This window comes from Sorex araneus, chromosome 4 (genome assembly GCF_027595985.1).
Source record: "Sorex araneus isolate mSorAra2 chromosome 4, mSorAra2.pri, whole genome shotgun sequence".
NCBI lineage: Eukaryota > Metazoa > Chordata > Mammalia > Eulipotyphla > Soricidae > Sorex > Sorex araneus.
Window position 1 is genome coordinate 90,945,810 of NC_073305.1, and position 20,463 is coordinate 90,966,272.

At 34.4% G+C, this 20,463-nt stretch overlaps 1 protein-coding gene across 8 annotated transcripts in view; it reads right to left on the reverse strand.

Moving 5' to 3' along the window:
• Positions 1 to 20,463, reverse strand: part of KHDRBS2 (KH RNA binding domain containing, signal transduction associated 2) — a 584,438-nt gene that overhangs the window by 22,167 nt on the left and 541,808 nt on the right. For 5 of the 8 annotated variants that reach the window (XM_055136315.1, XM_055136313.1, XM_055136311.1 and 2 more), the window contains 3 exons: positions 12,523 to 12,603; positions 6,871 to 6,949; positions 4,634 to 4,668 (listed from right to left, as the gene is read on the reverse strand). The gene's annotated coding sequence lies outside the window, so the exon portion shown is untranslated. The remainder of the gene's footprint in view (positions 1 to 4,633; positions 4,669 to 6,870; positions 6,950 to 12,522; positions 12,604 to 20,463) is intronic. The other 3 variants (XM_055136314.1, XM_004605877.2, XM_055136310.1) reach the window with 1 other exon arrangement.

Consider the following 20,463-nt stretch of genomic DNA (forward strand, 5'->3'; position numbering starts at 1 on the left):
TAGGATTAATTCTGAAAGGCTTGGAGTATCAAAACAAAGAGTTTTTATTGAATTAGAAACAATCAGGTCAGAAAAGACAAATTTGTTTTTGTTTTTATCTAAAAATTACATTGAAAATTATATTTTGTAAATTTTAGCCTAGCAAAATTTTCTATTTGTTGGGCTAGTGCATTCTACACATTTGAAAAACCTTGAATTATCAAACAAAGGTTTATTTGCCTAAATTATCATGCTGGCTTGACACTGAAATGTGGGGTTTGTTTTGAGTCTTTGTACATTTAGTGACCTGCAGTATTTTGATAAATGCCATTGCCTAAAACTATTCAGTAGGAGGCTTGGGCACCATCTGTGTTTGTTTCTGTAGGCGCAGTAACTGCCTTGAGAGAAATCTGATGCTCATTTCAAAGATGCAGTATAAACAAAATTCAAGATGATGCCTTAACATAATTATTCCACCTTTCATTTACACAGTGCTTCATGCATTTCAAAGCGATTTGATGTGCTTTCATTTAAAGGATTTCACAAAACTTGTGGAAGCTGTATAGAGCTTTCCAAAAGATATAAAACCTCTATAAGGAAAGTAACACAAATTAGCTAGTCTTTCAGAAGATGGTAAAAAACATAGTCTTATAGCTTGTTGATACTCAGAAATGCTCTCTATGCCTAGCATTTTTCTAAAAAGAACAACACACATATATTATCACTCATTTAAAGATCAGAGGATTGCTGTGAGGTATTATTATATTCTCCTTTAAACTATAGGCAGATCAAGTAATAGGGAAGTTAACTCATAGCTAATAAGTTTAAGCCTTGTCATTTTAACAAAAATATCATCTCAAGCAGTGTCTTCCTTTAGTGTTTGCTCAATATGCAATGTTTTTGCTTAAAAAAATTTGTATTTGGTTTCTTCTAAAATGTGCATGTATATCAATGTCTGCCAGTAAATGGTTTCTCTAGCTCTCTGCAAAAGAAAAAAAATTTTAACTTTGGCAGGAGGTCAAAATGAAATATAAACATCTGTATGCACAAACCCCAAACACTAAAATTTTTGGTTGTAATTTTAGCAACTCGGGTCATGATCTATAGTCTCAATGTATCTGTCCCCTCAGAGCTAATATATTGAAAAACTAACATCCAGCAAGTGGTGTGGAAAGGAGAGGTCTGGGAGGGTGATTAGGTTGTGACAGGAGAGCCCTCCCCGATGGAATTAATGCTTCTGTAAAGGAGATCCCACAGAGTTTCCCAGCAACTTTTACCATGTGAGGATGTAAGTCTCTGACCTAGAAATAAGCCCTTAGGAGACCATGCTGACTTCTCTCAGACTTCCAACAGCCAATATGTGAGAAAATAATTGCTGATGCTTATAATATTCTGTAGTATTTTATTATATCCATCCAAATGGATAAAAACAGAGCATTCATCAATTTCCATGGTATAAGCTGTCCTATCAGGATCCACTTTCAGCTAATAAAGCCACTGCCTGCCTAGCAGAGAAGAGCTGCAAATATTTGTATGTCACACGCCTATGGCTCCAGCATAACACTGGCTGATTATAATTACTGCTGTGCTCAAGATGACATCTATGCCATGGATGTGATGATCTACTCTTGAAATACTTTCTAAATATGAACTCACTTTATTTTCGGCTGCTTTATCCAACTCATTGTGAATTAGACTGTTAGATACGTTCATGCTCAATCATTGCTTATAAAAATTATGCAATCATATTTATTTTGGATATATTTTTCACTATGATAATCAGGCTTTTTTTCGGGATGAGTTAATCACATTGCAGCTGGAGAGAGAAGAGAAAAACTAAAAAAGTGCAATGACTCATGTGTCAGCCTTGAACCAGGTACTAGATATTTCCCCAAAGTTATTTTGCAGCAAATTTGGTTACCAATATTCCAATTAGCAATTTGTAAGTTAGGTTTTGGTCCATCCCAAAGATTCTCTGTGTCTGGTACAGATAGTCACTAGAGTTTATCCAGTGGCCAGTTAGTGTGTTTAAGTCCCTCTTGCTGGAGTAATGCCAACTGGACTAGAAACTGGGAACAACTTAAACTTAAGCCCTCAATACATGTGAGTTACTTCTGCATAACCTCCCTTTTCTGGATCCTCCCTACCCTTCCCTATTACCAAATCAAGGGTTTTATTATTGACTGTCTAACACCAAAAATATTTTACAGAAGCTGGAGAGATAGAACACTAAGCAGGACACTTGTCCTGTACACAGTTAACCTGTCCCTGGCAACATATATGTCCTAACCCCTGCCAGGAGTGATCCATGAATATAGAGCCAGATGTAATTCCTGAGCATGGCCAGGTGTGGCCTCTCAAAACCAAAAACAAAAATTTTACAAATATATATGCACAGCTAAATATTATACAATGCCTTCACCTCATACCTCTATTTTCCAGAACACATACATGGGTAATAAATATAATGTCTATCATATGCTCAATGCACTTTTGCCCTAGCTTTCCCTTTTGGTATATGAGAGATATGAGACTGTTTTTAAAGGTATAATAAAATTTCACTGAGGAATATGAATATCCTGAACTTTTCTCACAACAAAAATCGCTGAGAAAACTTGGCTGGATTGGTGTCGGTGAGATGTTATGCCTTAAAATAAAAATGCTTAGCAACTTTCCCTCCAGCCATCATGCCTTTAAAACCAGGGTAAAACAACCCTGTTTTACAACATATAAAATAAAAATAACTAAATAAATCAGGTCAGTAGAAAGAGCTTGCTAATGTTTCAAAGCCTTATTCCTTCCCACTGACAGGTCTAATGGCTGGGCTTGCTCTCCTGCATGAAGAGGTCTGGGAATAGACCATTAAGTACTTGTTATTCTGGGCTTTAAGAAATATACTGAATTTCCCTCCTGTTAAGCTGCTTGTATTTCTTTGCTTTGCCTAATTATCTTATTTCCCTTTATTATTTTCAAACTGGGAAATAGGAGCCTAAAATCTTACAAACTAATGATGGTGGAAGGTTTTTGCCAGCAACTTGGTTCTTAGTCAAGAAATGAACAACTAAGGGCTGGAGCTATAGCACAGCGGGTAGGGCATTTGCCTTGCATCCGGCCAACCCGGGTTCAATTCCCAGCGTCCCATGTGATTCCCTGAGCACTGCCAGGAGTTACCCCTGTGCGTCGTCAGGTGTGATCCAAAAAGGAAAAAAAAATGAACAATTAAATCAAAACCTTCCTAAGGAAAATGGCTGATCCCTCAAATAGAGATCATTGAAATCTATTCCAGAAACGAGGTACAATGAGTAAACTAAAAGTTCAAATATTACATTCAACAAACAAGTATGCTCTTTATTAGGTGTGTTCTAAAAACCCATTAATATTCTAAATTGAAATAAATTAAAATTTCTGAGAATGTAAATTTAAAGCAATTTAGAAATTTAAATCAATTTATATTCTAAGAATATATTTTTTAATAAAATATGTTTTGTCCTATGGAAGATTTTAATCTTAATTTTGTTTGCTTATTATGATGCATTTTTTAATCATGATATTCAAATAAAACTTTAAATATGAGTTATTTGTAGCCATGTCATGGATATTTCATAAGGTAACCAAACATTTCCAATTATTTATTGCTACATATTTATTATTTATTCTAGAGAAATCTGAAGTGAAGAAAAAAGTTTATAGGAAAAATGTAATTTTGAACTAACTAGAAAAAAAATTTAAAAATATTGTGCATCTCCTACTTTCCACACATATGTAGCCTTTTCTTGAAGCCATATATCAAAATCCCAGCCCAGAGTCTGGCATGTAACTTACTAGGAGATCATTACCTCTGCATGCTTGAAGTCTAGAGTTTGATCCTTAGTACCACAGTAAACAAAAACAACAGCAACAAAAATACCAGCATAAACATTCACACAACTCCCTAAAACTCAGGCCAATCAATCTAACCTCTTCTTTAATTTGAGTAATTAATACAATAATATGTTCCACATATGTTTTCATCTAGTGGTTCATACTGTATTTCATAATCAACTTGAAATTTAAAATATTATATTTTCAAGCCTCAGCCTCAGAAATTTATGTAGCAATACAAGAATGGTGTTGGCAGCTGTGATTTATTTATTGCTTTTAGGTTTTATAAATATTTTTTCAGTGTTAAGAATCAAACCTAACACCTTATGAATGCAAGACAAGTGCTTTATCCCCAGTCCTGACTTTCTTTTTACAACTGCACATAGGAATGCCTTAATAAAAATCACTGTTCAAATTACATTATATTAATTTACATTTAAAAATAGCAAAGAATTCATTTTTGTGCATTTATATTACTATATTCCCAACTAGCTTGTAATTGTTGGTTATATGCAGGGAAATACATTTACTTTGTCCTCTTCAGCACACAGAACTGTGCACTCATACATTTCCCATATCCTCTTAAAAAAAAAAAAAAGACAAGGAATCTCTTTTCAACAACCTGTATATAATGCCATCAGATATACTTTCCTTCTATTCTTCACATAGTGGTGGAACAATATTATGAGCCAGTGACAGATGTTTAATACTGCGTTTTAGAAAGGTCTCAAAATCTGGTCATTCCCTATAGAGTTTCAAAGAAACATGCTATCACAAGTGAACGTGAACTTACCTTGATTCAAATCCAAATTTGTCTTCTCACTTTGCCTATGAAGGCAAGAAAAAATAAAAGATGAAAGTTTGTGAAGTGCTGCTCTCAGAAAGCACTGAATGCACTTAATGCATGACAACTAAAGTAAATAACAAGTATTAAGGAAGTCTCCACGTCCTCAAGAATTATCCTCTGCATACCAGTATTAGGCCTTACCCTGTGACCCTCTCTTCCAGAAATATATAAACTAGACAGAGTGTCAGGTTAAGGGAGACTTGCTAAACTAAAATTTTCCAGTCTTCATTTTTAGCCTATAACCCTGTTAGGGCAGCAACAAACATCATGCATGTACCACTGAGATTCAACGATTCAGCTCTGCAGAACTGTTTTTAAGGGTCAGTGAGGAAACCTAAGAAAAAAATCCCGTATAGTATGTGGCATAAATATTTCATGTAATAGGACATTGTTATTATGTTATTATGATATGTTATTGTTATTATGATATAACATATGATATATGTAATTATGAAATAATAATATCCTTAACTGCATCCTGGTTGAGTACTAGTGGAGTTTGTATCTTTTTGCTCTTAAAATTCAGAGTCGTAATAAAATATAGAATACAAAAATTTTATAAGGAAGAATCTTAGAATATATAACTAAAACCATGGTAGACATATTGAGATGCACATAAGAAGATGTATATCATCTTAAGATTATGCTATTATAGAATCAGGTGTTCATCTGCACTCAGGTCCCCCCACCACCCAAGGAGAGGCCATATAATTGCATTCTTTCTTGGCTTCCTTTCCCTCATTAATGTATTATTGCAATAACATTTGATTTTATGTGCACTATATTTCAAAATTTCTGAAAATAGTGAGTTTCCCCAAGTTCTTGTTTATACTTTGTGTAGTTTGTCATCTACACAGGGACAAACCTGAAAATGAGAGGTGATGCTATTAATAATTACGCCGGGAAAGCAGGTGTAAGCCAGGTGTATAGTCACCTTCTCTATAATATATTTTCTAGCTGAAAGCAAATTCCGAAGGGAGTGGGATATTGTGCAAGAGAATTTACATGGAACTCTTGGAACAATGTTATGTATCGATCAGATTCAAGTTGTGCAGAAAATCATGATGCTGTCTCCTGAGACAAAATGAAAAATGGCATTGTATTTTGGGAGCATTTTAACTCAGTTGAAGTCTTTCCTACAGTCTCTCCATAATGAAGGTCCTGGAAAGTGCACTTTTATTTATTTATTTTTTTAATTTTAAATATTTTTAAGAGAAGCTTTCTGAATTCTCTTATATAGTCTTCTACCTCATTAAACAAACACACTGTAATTCATACTCTTGAAGCTTCTTTTTTGTAATAAATGTATACAGAAAGAAACAAATAAATTTCCCTTTCAAATTGAAGATATATTTGAGTTTGAAATTTACTCCTCACTGCCCAACCAAACAATTTCTTCTCATTTTGTCTTAGGACAGATTAGAGATTTTGGAGGGAACAAACCATGGTTCTAGTCTAAAGGACTATGCTTCTTTTCATACATTTCATTCTATAAACATTTATTGAAAATCTTCTATATAGTAACCCACGAACTGAACAAACTAATCTAGTACAAAACAGATGACACAAAAAGGATTAATGACAAAGGTCCTGTAAAGATCCATTAATGTGGTGGGTGATATTTACTCTTCTCAGTGATATCTGTTCTTATACTGACCCTCACAATCCAAAAATTAAGTGAATAATAAATTCTCTGAAAGTGGTTTTTCTCTCAAATATTTTATTAATTTATTTTTCTTTTCTCTGTAATACATATATTAAACGTTTGGGGGTTTGAAAACTATCACGGGGGAAAAGCATTTGCCTTGCATGCAGCCACTCTGGGTTTAGTCCCTGAGTTTCAGTCCCGTAGTCACTCTCCCGAGCATAGCTAGCTATGGCCAACAAACAAAACATTAAAAAAATGCAATGCACAACCTCAAGTTCTACTGATATTATACAGAAATCACATACACATACTGATATTATACAGAAATCACATATTTCATAGTCTAAACACTATGAAATATAATGTGGAGTGCACAAAATTTTCTCACTTCTTGATAGAAATTTAATGACCCACTTAACTTCTATCTAGTGCAAAAAGCTTCATGCCTTACAATATATTTAGGCTTATAATGAATTACTTGTTATCTGGCTTTTAAGCAGATTATATAAATGAAATCACTAATGAGGAGACTCACCTTTATTTAGAAAAACAATGAACCTCCATATTGGTCATGTCAGATTCCTGTCTCCGTGTCTTCTATCATACATTTTCACCTAAAGTCCCAGATGAACAGAACAACTTTAAAGCATTATGTAATCACACACACAAGCATCTATATGGCATTCACATATGGGGTATCAGGGATATCAATTTGGCTCAGGGTAAATTTAAGAACAGTAGCAACTGTCAAACATACTCCAAACAAAATAAATTACCCATCCAACCTCTTGTACTTAAGTGCTTTTCCTACTCTGATTTAGAAAAACCGTTTATGTGTAAGTAGCATTCTAGCTATGTACAATCTCTCCTGAGGACATTTTTTATGAGATTGAATGAAGATAACGACAACCATTAGTCATTGCCATTAGCATAAGGCACACTATAATATTTATAAGCATAAGCAACTAAGCCAGGATAGTAAAAATATGACTGACTTCCTATGACTTGGACAAGCTTCTAACTGGAGCTCACTGCAATTCTATAAAGTGAACCTGTTTAAGTCCGCTAGCAGTATATCTAATGACATGTACATCATAAGATTTAATTGTTTCCCACCACAGGGTACGAAGCTTTATGTCCTCTATCAACCCAAACCAAACTGCTTAATGGCTATTCAATTAATGTTTCTGTAGTGCTTTACACAATGTGCTATATGATGAACTCTTAAAGGTATTTTATTTTATACCTTTATACCTTTATAATTTTAGAACAAGACTTTAATGAAACCTCAATTGTTATTTAAAAATACTGAAGATGCTTTGGTAGTTTCAACTCTCATCTAGGGAAATATATAGTATCCCTAGATATTGGATAATTTTTTCTTCTTTCAGGTAAGTCAAGTATTGGGAAAAGTTTTCTACATAGCTTGAACCTTAATGCCTTCAATTTGAAGATCAAAAGAGAGTTCAAATAGAAATGACTCAGTCAGACCAAGACAAATATTAGACTTGCTTTACTGTGCTAGTCTCAGTTGTCTTATTTCATTCGCATTATTAATTTAGAACATCATAGCCATTGATATTTTTAAGAATGTCACACTTCGAAAGTCAATCATCTGTGATTGAATGTATTGATTTAAGACACATCCTTTAATAGAAGTTTTGTGAGTTTACGGAAATATATTTTCACTGAAATATTGCTACTCTTAAGCATACCAAAAGTCATTTCTGATATGTGTAGTTATTGACATTGAAGCATTAAGTAATTTACTCTTTTTCATTGTAACATAAGAAAGTGCATATCTCATACTAGAAGACAACTATCTACTTGTACTCTAAATTGTCAAAAATTAGTTGGGAACTATTAGATACAAGGAAAAAAATGAAAGAGAAAAGCAAAAGAACTAAGGAAAAAAGGAAAGTGTACTTTTCCTTTTGGAAATTCTGGGTCCTTTCACATATGATTGATATTCTCAAACACAGATGTATGCATTTTAATAGAACTGTGACTGTCCATTTATTTCTCTAATGGGGCTTGGCACATGAAAACATATTTCATAGGAATAAAAGAGATGGCAAGCTTAAGAGATGGCAAATATTCTTGACAATACCCCACTATGAACACAATAAAGAAATGCCACACTGATTATGTGCTTGGCTGAAATTTAAATGCTAACTGCTTATTAAAAGGGAACAAATACATTTTTGATTTATATTGTTTCATAAACACGATTACATTTTACTGAAATGTGTATAACTAGGTTGAAATTTTCATTTCATTGTATAGCTTTAGTTGTTATAAATGGGGACTCGATGATATAGGATATCAGGTGACGCATTAGCAGAACAATTGACCTTTTTTGGCAAGTAAAATATAATCATTATTTTATATGAAAAATAAATCAATTGAAATAGGCTATGCTATGTCTGAATCTACATATTGTGAGGTAAGTTATTAATATCCTAATTTATACGTAGTCTACTTTTGAAGCAACCAAGCAAGTAACATGTGGCATGAAAAATGTTAAAATATGGTCCTTAGGGTAACTTGGACTAAAAGCCCTTGCTGGTAAGTGTGAGGCCACGAGTGAGTTCAATCTCCATTGTTGTCACATGTACCCATCAGAGTCATGACAACCTGCATGCAAGCACTGAATCTGAAAATGTGCAACTCCCAGTGAGCACCATGACAAAAAGCATGAGAGAATTCTACTACTAGGATAGTAAACCCACCAGTGAGAACAAATACAAGTGTCACAGAAACTTCGAGAGTATTGCTACCAGAATATGTGTCAGCACCTGAACAAATATGTGTGGCCCAGACCAGCACCATGGCCAAGTGCACAACTACAACAACCAAGTGTGCATGACTCATGATCATCACAGCAGAAGCAAAAAAGGGAAGGGGGGAAGGTGAAGTGTGCAAACATTTGAAGGAAATTTGCCTTCTAAACTGATGACCAATGGCATAATATTTAATGTTGCTTCTGATTAAAAATCAGTTGTTATTATGTTTCATTTGTTATTTATTTCTTGGGGACAAAGAGCATGGAACTGGAGCAGCATGGAATCATTTCCGGCAGGGCTCAGCAGGCTGGCGTGGATTCAGTGGTCCTGGCACTTGCTCAGGCCCAGTGATGGGGTACTGCTCAGGCCACATGGTGCTGGCAGCCAGCAAGGCTATACCCGGGGGTGCTCATGTGGTATGAAGGATCAAACTTGGGGCTTAAAAAAATATCTGCAGAACCTATTTTTCTCTTTTAATCATAAAAATGATTCACAGCTTAAAGTCCAAGGAATGACTTGGTGGCTGAAAGAAGCCTGAGTTTGATCCCTGGATGCTGCTTACAGGCACCAGGCATGCATGGTCTCGGATATTCTGCTGTCGGAGGTTCCAATTGCCTTGACAGAGTTTGAGATTGCCAGTGCGCGCGCGCACGCGCGCGCACGCGTGTGTGTGTGTATGTGTGTGTGTGTGTGTGCGCACCACAAGTAAAGGCAGGTGAATATTGTGGCTAGAAGTGAAACCTCTGGCAAGCCGTGCAATAAGAATATGTACAAAAACGGAAACGACTAAAGGAGTGTGTAACTGGAGAACATGTTTGCAAGCAATGCAACTAAAGTGTGTGACTGACAAGAGCCACACCAAATGAGGGACTGTCACACAGTTGAGCAAGTGTGACTCCTGACTACTCAACAAAGAAAAGGAGGGAAAAATAAAAGTGAATAGACAAGTAATAAGATTTGAATAAATCATCTGTAGCTTACTTTCTAGTACAATAGTTTGCAAGATTAATTACATCATAATAAGCTAGTCTATAAATGAGAAAATTGTCCTTTGTTCTAATTTGCTTTTCAAATTTATTCTTGCCTACATATGTATGTAATATGTTTAAGAACACATAAAAATGCAATATATGCATGAACCAGTCGTGTGTGGTAAGTTAGTTCATTTTGATGCTGTCTATTGTGTTATTAGAAATAAAACTATTAGCTTTATGTACAAAAAGTTCTGATTTGAGAAATGACATACGTGCCTTTTCTACAGCCTGATTAGTAAATAAAATGACTGAATAGAGCTAAAGTATATTAAAGTTAACAATCGGGGCTATTTTGGAAATATACTTTTACCATAGTAATGATAAATACTAATTAGAAAATGAAACAAAGCATATGATATATTTTCACATTCCTAAGTACAAATCCAATTACAGAAGAGAATAAAATATGCCCAATTATATGTTTATGTGGTCTTTGAAACTTTAAGTTATTTCTTATTTGTACTTTCCTTTAAAATTTATTTAGTGTAGGTAGTTACAAAAGTGTTATTTTGGAGAGCTTAGTGATTTGGTCAGGTCCCACTATTTAGAATTCATGTGATTTTGGATAACTCTTTCAATTTCATCACATTTTATTTCCTTATCTTGAATACAAGTAAGAAAATCTGTCTTGATTTCTTTATAGATTTGTTGTGATCACTAATATGATTTAAAAAGCATTTAGAAGTCTCAACAGGTATTAAATTAAGCATATATGTGTACAATATATCATTTTAAAGATAAATCAGCTATAATTCATATATAATGTATACATACATGAACAGTACATTGTAAATATATATAAAATACCAAGCAAATTTCATATTTACTCTATAATTATATTTTATAAATGCCTCCCATCAGTTTGGACCAGTATATGATTTAAGATACAAATGTTAAGCCTTTTCCTGAGAAACACCTTTTTTTTTCCCTATTTGAGAGACAATGTTTGGCTATTCTTTCCCAAACTACTTCTTGGACATTTTAATAACAAGATGCAGAGTCAGTGAGAAACTGGGGTTATGGTGCTTGCCTTGCTTGTAGCATGCTGGATTTGGTCCCTGTATAGGATGGTCACTAGAGGTGACCCCCTCCTGTCTGGCTCCATCCCCCAGCACAGAGATGGAAGCAGATCCCAAGCACTGCCAGGTATGGCCTAAAAATCCCCCCAGTCAAATAAAATGCAACAAGATGCTGCATTTAGAGCCATTTTTCTAATGTGACAGCTAGCAAGGTAGTTAGCTTAAGAGATTATGTGGCATCTGCCAAATATTTTATTTTTTCACTTGAAAATGTTTGTAAGGTCACTCTCTTTTAGTTCTATTTAGTCACAGGCTATCAGTTCTATATTAAAATATTTCCTTCACTAATAAAATTATGAATTTGCAAGAGAAAACAATATGGATTCAGTAAATTGGCTTTTTGTTCGTTTTATTTTGTATTTGGACTACACTGGTGGTGCTCAAGGTTTGCTCTTGGCTCTGGGTTCAGGGATCACTCCTAGTGTGGCTCAAGAAACTATATAGTGGTGCTGGGGATTGAACCTAGGTTGGTCACATGCAAGATAAGCTGTGCTATCTGCTGTGCTATTTTTCTGGCACCAGTAAATCATATGGATATTACCTAAAATACACAGACACCTTGGTCTTAAATTGTAAGGAATTAACAGTTCTTTTAAACTTATAAGAAATCAAATCAAGTCAATGAGTTTCATCTGTTAACAACTGACCATTTACAATATTCTTAGACATCTTCCTATAAATATACAACAAATAACATATAGTATAACAAATTACAGGATTTTCAAAACTTAGGTTGAAGGACTTTAGTATAAATATTTATATTTCATTGTGAAAAAAATACTTTGGTATATCTTTAGAGTCCAAAGATTAATAATTCTGCTTTTAGTATCTGAACAAGTTGAAATCTCAGTGGTATGTAGTAATAGGCAATTTTCTGTAAGTATATAATTGAGATATACACATACACACACATATATACATATATATATATATGGGTGGTGCAAACTGATGTTGTTCAATCAAATAAATATTTTCTGAAATTGCTACTTAAAAAAAGACCTTCTGAGGGAACTGAAGGGAAAATGCACTGGTCTACTAAAGAAATCATTCTGAGATTCGCAATTGAAATTCCAGGTATAAAAAATAGTTGGATTATACTGATATAATCAGAAATCATATTTTACTCTCTGTAGTTACTGCCTTATATAAGTTACTCATGATGGAAATTTATAATAATGATTTTATATCTATAAAAATTAAGTTATTTGAGGTTTTAAGGATCACCTGTCATATTTTGTTTTTAAAGTTTCTCTATATTTTTATATATTTTTTGGCACTTCTAATTTACCTTTTTTGTTCTTCAAGCTGCATTGCTCTTTGATCTTAATTGATTTTTCCTTATTCTGATGTTCACCTTCATTCTGATATCCTATTATTAGTAAGGATAATAAAGTATAAAAATACATTTCAATGGTGCATATTATCTACATAGGACAACAGATAACACAGAAAACCTCCATTTTATTTTTTATGTTACACAGGTGAGAAAAAAATGCAGACAGAGAGCACACCATAACAAATAATAGCCATGTTAATTTTCTATAAGTATTTTTATCCAGTTCATTTTAATTTTATTGTAATATGTTATTTATATTTCGTTATAAATATTATATTATATTATAAATGTTCTATAATAGTTATATTAACCTTTGTGCAAACTTAATTTCATAGATACATATAGCTTTCATTTAATCAATGGTAATTTGGGCAAAGATAGGCATAACATATGCAAAGTTTAGGGTACTGTGTAAGACTTGATTTCTAGATCATTCGTAGAAAAGATTTATTCTGAATATCTTGATTTAGGCATAGGAATTCAACATCAAGCTTCAGAGTTAGTATGAATCTTGTCATACACATATCAAAATTTTTTTTCGAATTCCTTTACCTCCTGAAGAGTTAATTATACACTTCAATTTAGTTTCCTCTCAAAATTTATCTATTATAAAACTTTTTAAGCCAGGGATAGTAGGAAGGTGAGATTTTGGATTGAGGACACTGTGATCTGGCTTCAAAGTCCACTTCGTGTTCAGTGACCAGTCATTCAGTGACCCAATTTTCCTATTTAGAAAAAGAAGATGATATCTTTGAACTTGTATCATAGGATTTTGATGTAATAAATGAACAATTCTTAAAAACAATGAAAGCAGTGCTTAACATAAATTCTATGGTTCATTGCTGCACATGCTTTTTCTGTACATATTAAAATATCCATCAGATTACTGCTAGTCTCTTTCATTTCTAGTCCTGATTATTTTGATGCGAACAGTACAGTACAATGCTATGTAAGAATTTTATCTATTAATATATCTTATAGTACCTGTTGTGAAGATGCCCAATATTCTGCTTATGAATATAATGACAAGCATTTTAAAACTATCTTCTAAAGCCTGCATAAGATTTTTAAACTAAACATACTTTAGTTTAAGAATGATGATGCTTAACATGCAAATTGATTTGGAAATATGAATTGCTTTATAGGTTAAGTACGTTTTATTTCTATATTTGATATATGGGAACCATGATTATTTCTGAAAGTAAACAGTTTTAGTCTAGGGAAAGTAATCTCATGGAAAATAATAACTAAGTTTGCAGAGAATATGCAGGAACTTCTATTATTTTTGTACATAAAATTCACCAAAGAGGAGAAATATTATTCTCATTTTACTTATAAGAAAAATGAATATAAAGGGGTCGTTTATACAGTACCGCTCACCCCAGTTGAAACCCTGGCACTACATGAGGTCCCCTGAACACCACTATAAGTGACGCCTGAGCACTGCCAGGTGTGGCCACAGAAATGTAAGGAGGGAAGGGGAGAAGTAAGGTGTAAAAATTAAAAAAACCTGAAGCTTAAGAAATTCAAGTAACCTTGTATTCTAAAGCCACACTGTAGATCAAAGGTTCATAATGCAATTATATAATTTATCACAAATAAATCAATCTTTGGAAATGACAGCTAAATTTTCATCAAAAAACAAATTTCAGATCATTTCTCTTTCTCTCTCTTTCTTTTTGGGTCACACCTGATGACACACAGGGATTACTCCTGGCTTTGCACTCAGGAGTTACTCCTGGTGGTGCTCAAGGGACCATATGGGATGCTGGGAATCGAACCTGAGTTGACCGCATGCAAGGCAAATGCCCTACCTGCTGTACTATTGCTTCAGTCCTTCAGATCACTTCTAAAATATCACAACACGATTTAAAATGAATTAAATAAATGGTTGAGGAAGATGGAAAATGGTAGGAAAGAAAAAAATATAAACTAATCAATAGCAGATATGTCTGAGTAGTGTTATGGACTTTAAATTCTTATCACATATTTATAAAATACACTCTAATTTATTTAATTCTGATATGGATTTTAAAAATTAAAATTAGTAGATAGCATTTAACTCGAAAAAAAACCTTCCAAAATATGTGTCTGTTATATTCTAACTCAATTACTATTTATACCTATAAATTTTCTTAACAGAAATGAAAAATATATATTGTTTTGGTCTTGGGTGGGCCACACCCAGCAGTGCTCTGGGCTTACTCCTGGCTCTGTGCTCAGGAATTCTCCTGAAGGTGCTGGTGGGACGGTGGGTGAAAGGACCATAGGAGAAGCAGGGTATCAAACCCAAGAAGGACATGTTCAAGGCAAGTGTACTGTACTATCTGTACTATCTGTACTGTATTATCCACTGTACTATCTCTTCAGCCCCAGAAATGAAAAAAATCTTTAGAAAGTTAACCAATTATACTTTTGAAATCATCATTCAAAAATGGTATTAAAAAAGTTTCTCTCATGCCATTGATGTTTATTTTTAAAAAGCTTGCTGTTTGAGTAAGCATCAAGTTCAGAACTTTGATCTGGCTTGCCCATCCAAGCACGCAATATCTCATTTGCCTGTCTCTGTCCCTCTTTCCTTGGCGTCTTGCAATCTCTAAGCTAAGATTACTCCATACACATAGAAAAGAGTCACAGATTTCCTCAAGGTATGGTTCTTTATGCAACATGTAAGTACAATCATACGGACATTTAAACTGGTTCCATTCTAGTTACATCCTTTGGTTATTGATCTCATTAAGTTCCACATATTTGCTACTAATTGTGAGATATGAAATTTGAAAATATAGAACTCAGAGTAATTGGAAGCTTACAGAACCAAGTGTGCCTCTATTGTTTCCTCTTTTCAGACATTCTTGGTTTGCAGTGGACAGACATGTCTTGGCTTCATAATGAAGGGAAAAGGCATTTCTTTGCTAGCGTTTCTGAGGACAAGTTTGTACAGTGCTCCTTACCCTTAGTCATGATTGCCTTTCCTGTTATGTCCTCTTGTGCACTTGGGAAAATAATAGAAGACATCGGGAAGAAAGGGACCAGATGGTTAAAAAAAATTCAAAAGTGTCCTGATGTCAAAAACAAGGCACAAGGCAGAAGACAGGAATACAGGCTGTGTATCCTAGGGCAGCCGAGGGGCAGGGCAGAGGGAAGGAGCATCTCCTAATGACAGAAGTCATCCTGAGAGGCAGACATCAAGGGAAAGGAAGCTGTGTCAGAGGTAACATTTGTCGAAAAGAAGTTCTCCAAAGAGGATGCAGGAGTCTCCAAATTTCTCTTGAAAATAAACCACTCTCTATGTGCTACTGTGAAGTTTGAAGCATTGTGGATTTAAAACTCAAGCAAATGCTTGTATAGGAAGGCTTCGCCAACTTTTTCCAAATGGTTCATTCTTCATGTCCTATTTTCTCAATGCTGCTCACAATAATGTTCAAGAGGCTGAGATGTAAGGCAGCATTATCACTTGAGTGACCTTGACCCTCCTGCAAATAATCTTTTGAGTACCAATTAGCAAACTCTATGTAAAAGACAAGGATATAAATCTTCATGATGGATGTGGAATATTAGTGGCTGCCAGTCAAGAATAGCTATTATATTGTAAACTCAGATGTTTTAATAGTTAGAGTGTCCAGACAAATGGTGCACATTATGTTGGCCATAGGAAATACTTTATTTTAAAATATTTTACACTGAGTGACACCTGTTTTTGGTGTTTAATAACTATGTGGCTTATACAAAGATATTTCTTTGAATGTGAATAATATTTAAAAGCAGAGTTCTTTTTATAGTTTGAAGAATAAGATCTTGAATTTGCTTTCATGCTTAATCATGCTTTCTAATGTCAAAGTAGAATTTTGATTATAGATTAATTCATCTGGGTAACAGAAACTGTCATCACTCTATGACAATATGTGATGCTTTCAGCTACATTTTCTGGGACAATCATAAATTTTAAAAAAATCGTAAGTTTCAGGAAGATCAAAGAGGCACTTCCAATTAAATTATCTAATCAAAATGTTTCTAAACAATATTCATTATATTACTATGGAAAAGAAATTATGTTAAGATTATTTGAGATTTTACTCATTTTTCAATAAAATTCATTAAACACTGAAATAACAGATTATTGAAGAAAATATGTAGGCTATTTGTTTTAAATATTGGGTTTGCTATATATTGTCAGTAAATCTTATCATCATCTGATAAACTTCTTGAACTTCAACCTCCTCCTCCATAAAAGGGTGGTAATTGTATTCCTTTCCAAGCTTGTTGAAAGAATTATAGATGCTTTATACATTTTTATATACAAATTCCAGGACGCCACATGGTATTAATTAATGCTTGGAAAATTATGGCCATTGTTACTATTATTATTATAATTAAGAGTCTTTCCTCTTAACAAACTTAAAACATATGATCAAGTTAATAATAATACAATTTTCATTAATTTACAATATAAAATTTCTCAGTAAGAACTAAACTTCTGTGAAAACTGCAAGAGTAGAAAACAATGGAATTTTTAGTTACAGGAGCTCCTTGTTACTGGAGCTGACTGTTGATATTCAGCCAACTGATATGATTGATCACTATTTTTATTCCTTTAAAGAAATACAAAATATAAAAAAACTAAAAAGAGACAGGTGTGTATGTAAGTGAATACATAAACACGTAAGGAGACTATTTAAAATGTTACATTTTAAGTAGGCGATGCAGGTGAGTAATGGACTGAAGCACAGTGGGTAGGGTGTTTGCCTGGCATGCAACCAACCTGGGTTCGATTCCTCCATCCTTCTTGGAGAGCCTGGCAAGCTACCGAGAGCATCTAGCCCCCACGGCAGAGCCAGGCAAGCTATCCGTGGTGTATTCGATATGCCAAAAACAGTAGCAACAAGCCTCACAATGGAGACGTTACTGGTGCCCGCTCGATCAAATTGATGAACAACGGGATGACAGTGATATGGTAGCAGTGATGCATTTTAAGTAACTTTTATGGTTTGCCAAAATATGCTTCTATGTGTGTGCCTACCCATTATTTATATACACACACACATATTGTTTTGGGTGCCGGGGCAACACCCAGCAGTGCTCAGGACTTCCTCTGGCTCCACACTCAGGGATCACTCCTGGCACCATGTGTTTTGCCAGGAATTGAACCTAGTCTGCCAATGCCACGAGCAAGGCAAGTGCCCTACCCACTGTAATATCTCTCTGGTTCCGAGTTTAAAGTGAATAACTAAAGGAATAAGACAATATTTTCATTATAGTTTAAAAAAACCTACTCCACTAAAAGAACTCAATATGCCCTCTAATATGTTACTCTGTGTCAAATTTATTTAAAAACTATTAGTAATTCACATGTTATTAAGCTAAGTGGCCTTGGTTCCATTAATATATTGAAAGTAAAAATTATTTTTAAATTGCAGATAAGAACTAAATGCACTATTTGGTCTTCTAAATAGCATAAAATTATTTCTGATTTAATCATATTTGAAGGTAATAAAAGTTTTTTGTTGGACAGTTGTTATGAGGCACAGAGACTTTATTGCTTATTCATGATGAAACTATTTAAAATACTTAGTGTCCATGCTAGATGTCTGGCGTTCTGGGGAATTCCCAGTTTTCACAGTTTTATCAATGTCCCAAGAGTTACAACGTTATCGAAAGAAATATATGCAAAATGCACAACTGACAAATCAAAAATTAATTTGTCATGAAAGTTTCATGATTTGCACAGTTGGATGTCAGACATGAGGACGTTTATATATAATATATATGTCTACATAATTATATATACATATGTATGTATATATACATATATGTATATAAATAATTTCTCCAGGTTGACAAAATACATTTTTCTGCTATTTGGGGAGTAATTACTTAGGAATGCGTGAGAGTACACGTGATGCCAGAAGAGATGGGATCCAGGTGGGGTCAGGCATTATTTTGTGATATTGAAAATAAAGAAGGAATTCTCTGCTAGGGCAAGGGTTTGTTAGAGCCATTCTTTGCCCAAGTTTTTGTTGTGCCAAATATTTCTGCTGAGAGGCCAATAGGGAAATGTTTAATTTATTCTAAATGCTTAGCTAATTGTCAGAAATGTATTAATTTCTTATAATTTTAAGAATCAGACAAGTTACTCAACAAGTGTCTGGGATTTATAATTATCATTTTATAATTTATAGTTATCATTTTATTTATAATTATATTTATAATTATAATTTTACATATGCAGTTTTAATCTCGAGTTCTTCTACTGCCAGGTTGGAAGAAAAAAAATCTCTACCAATTCTGATAAACTTTGTGAGGTATTTCTCTGTCAATTTAGGGATGTATTTTCTTTCCTAATATTATTATATTTTTCTGTATTTGATTTATTCCTGGATGTGTTGATGGCAAGAAGCAGTCAAATTTTCTTAGTTTTCGCATTCTATTCATCTATAGACCTGCACCCTGGTTAGTGTGAAGATCCATGACGATGACATAGTACCATTGTCAGTGTCATCATCATGGATCTACATGATGTGTAGAGGTGACTTGTAGAGGTGACTGTGTGTGTACCCCTCTCTGCTCCACCTAATATAATCCTGCTGGTATGAAGAAACATTTTCTGATCACTTCTACAGGACTGAATACAGCTGAATACAGTTGTGCAGGGGGAACTCTGTGAAACTTGCTGCCTTCTCAGGTTTCACATGACAAAAGGTTCCAAACTTTCGTGTTAGTCTAAACATATCTCAGTCTAGAGTGGTGTTTTTCAACTGAGGGTCAAAATATCCCATTTTTCTTTTTGTTTTTTAGTGGAGGATTCATATTTGTCAGTGTTCCGGGCTTACTTATGGCTTTGCATTTGGGGATCACTCCTAACAGGGCTTGGGGGGAACCTATAGGATGCTTGGGATCAGACCTGTGTTGCTGAATGCAAGGCAAGTGGCATATGCTCTGTATGCTGCTCTAGCCTCAAGGTCCCCTTTGAGCCCTTCAGAAAATCCAAAGGTGCCTTTCGTGAAAACAATGTAAATTAGAGTCTATGGCAGTTTATGACATAAGACCCTGGTGCTAACATGTAAGACATGGGGACCATTGCAAGAAAACAAGAACTGAAAGGGACCGTGATTAGGGAATGCTCAAGAAATATTGAGGACTCATCATCTGGATCATGATAATATGTTACAGTATTTTAGCATTTATTTAATAAGTTTAGCATTTTAGTATTTCTTCTTAGTCTCGAATATATCTTATAGCTTTCCAGACTGAGTTCATGGATTTATTTATTTATTTTGCCATGGCATTTCTATTAGCATACAACATTATTTTCTAAAGTTCATTAAATTTTTTTTTTTGCTTTTTGGGTCACACCTGGCAATGCACAGGGGTTACTCCTGGCTCATGCACTCAGAAATTACTCCTGTCAGTGCTTAGGGGACCATATGGAATGCTGGGCATTGAATCCTGGTCGGTCGCGTGCAAGGCAAACGCCTACCTGCTGTGCTATTGCTTCAGCCCTTCTTTTTTTTTATTGTTTGGGGGCTATCCCTGGTGGTCCTCGAGAAATCTTTCTGGTTTTGTTCCAGGGATCATTCCTGGTGGTGAACTGGGAAACCATATTTAGTGCAATAGATTGAACATGGGTTGACTGCCAAGCAGGGAAAGAGCTTTACTTCCTGGACTATCTCTCTGATCCTAAAGTCCATCAGATTGCTCAAAATTCAAGCTTTAGAAACTCAACATATCACTGTCTTTTGGTTTGTTTTCTTTTAGGACCACATTGCCCTGTGTTCAGGGATCACACACTGTGCTGAGGATTGAGTCAGGATCGGCCTTGTGAAAGGTAGGAGCCTGACCCGCTGTACCATCTCTCTGACCCGAATCACCAGTCTTGAGCTTTAAAAATCCTTT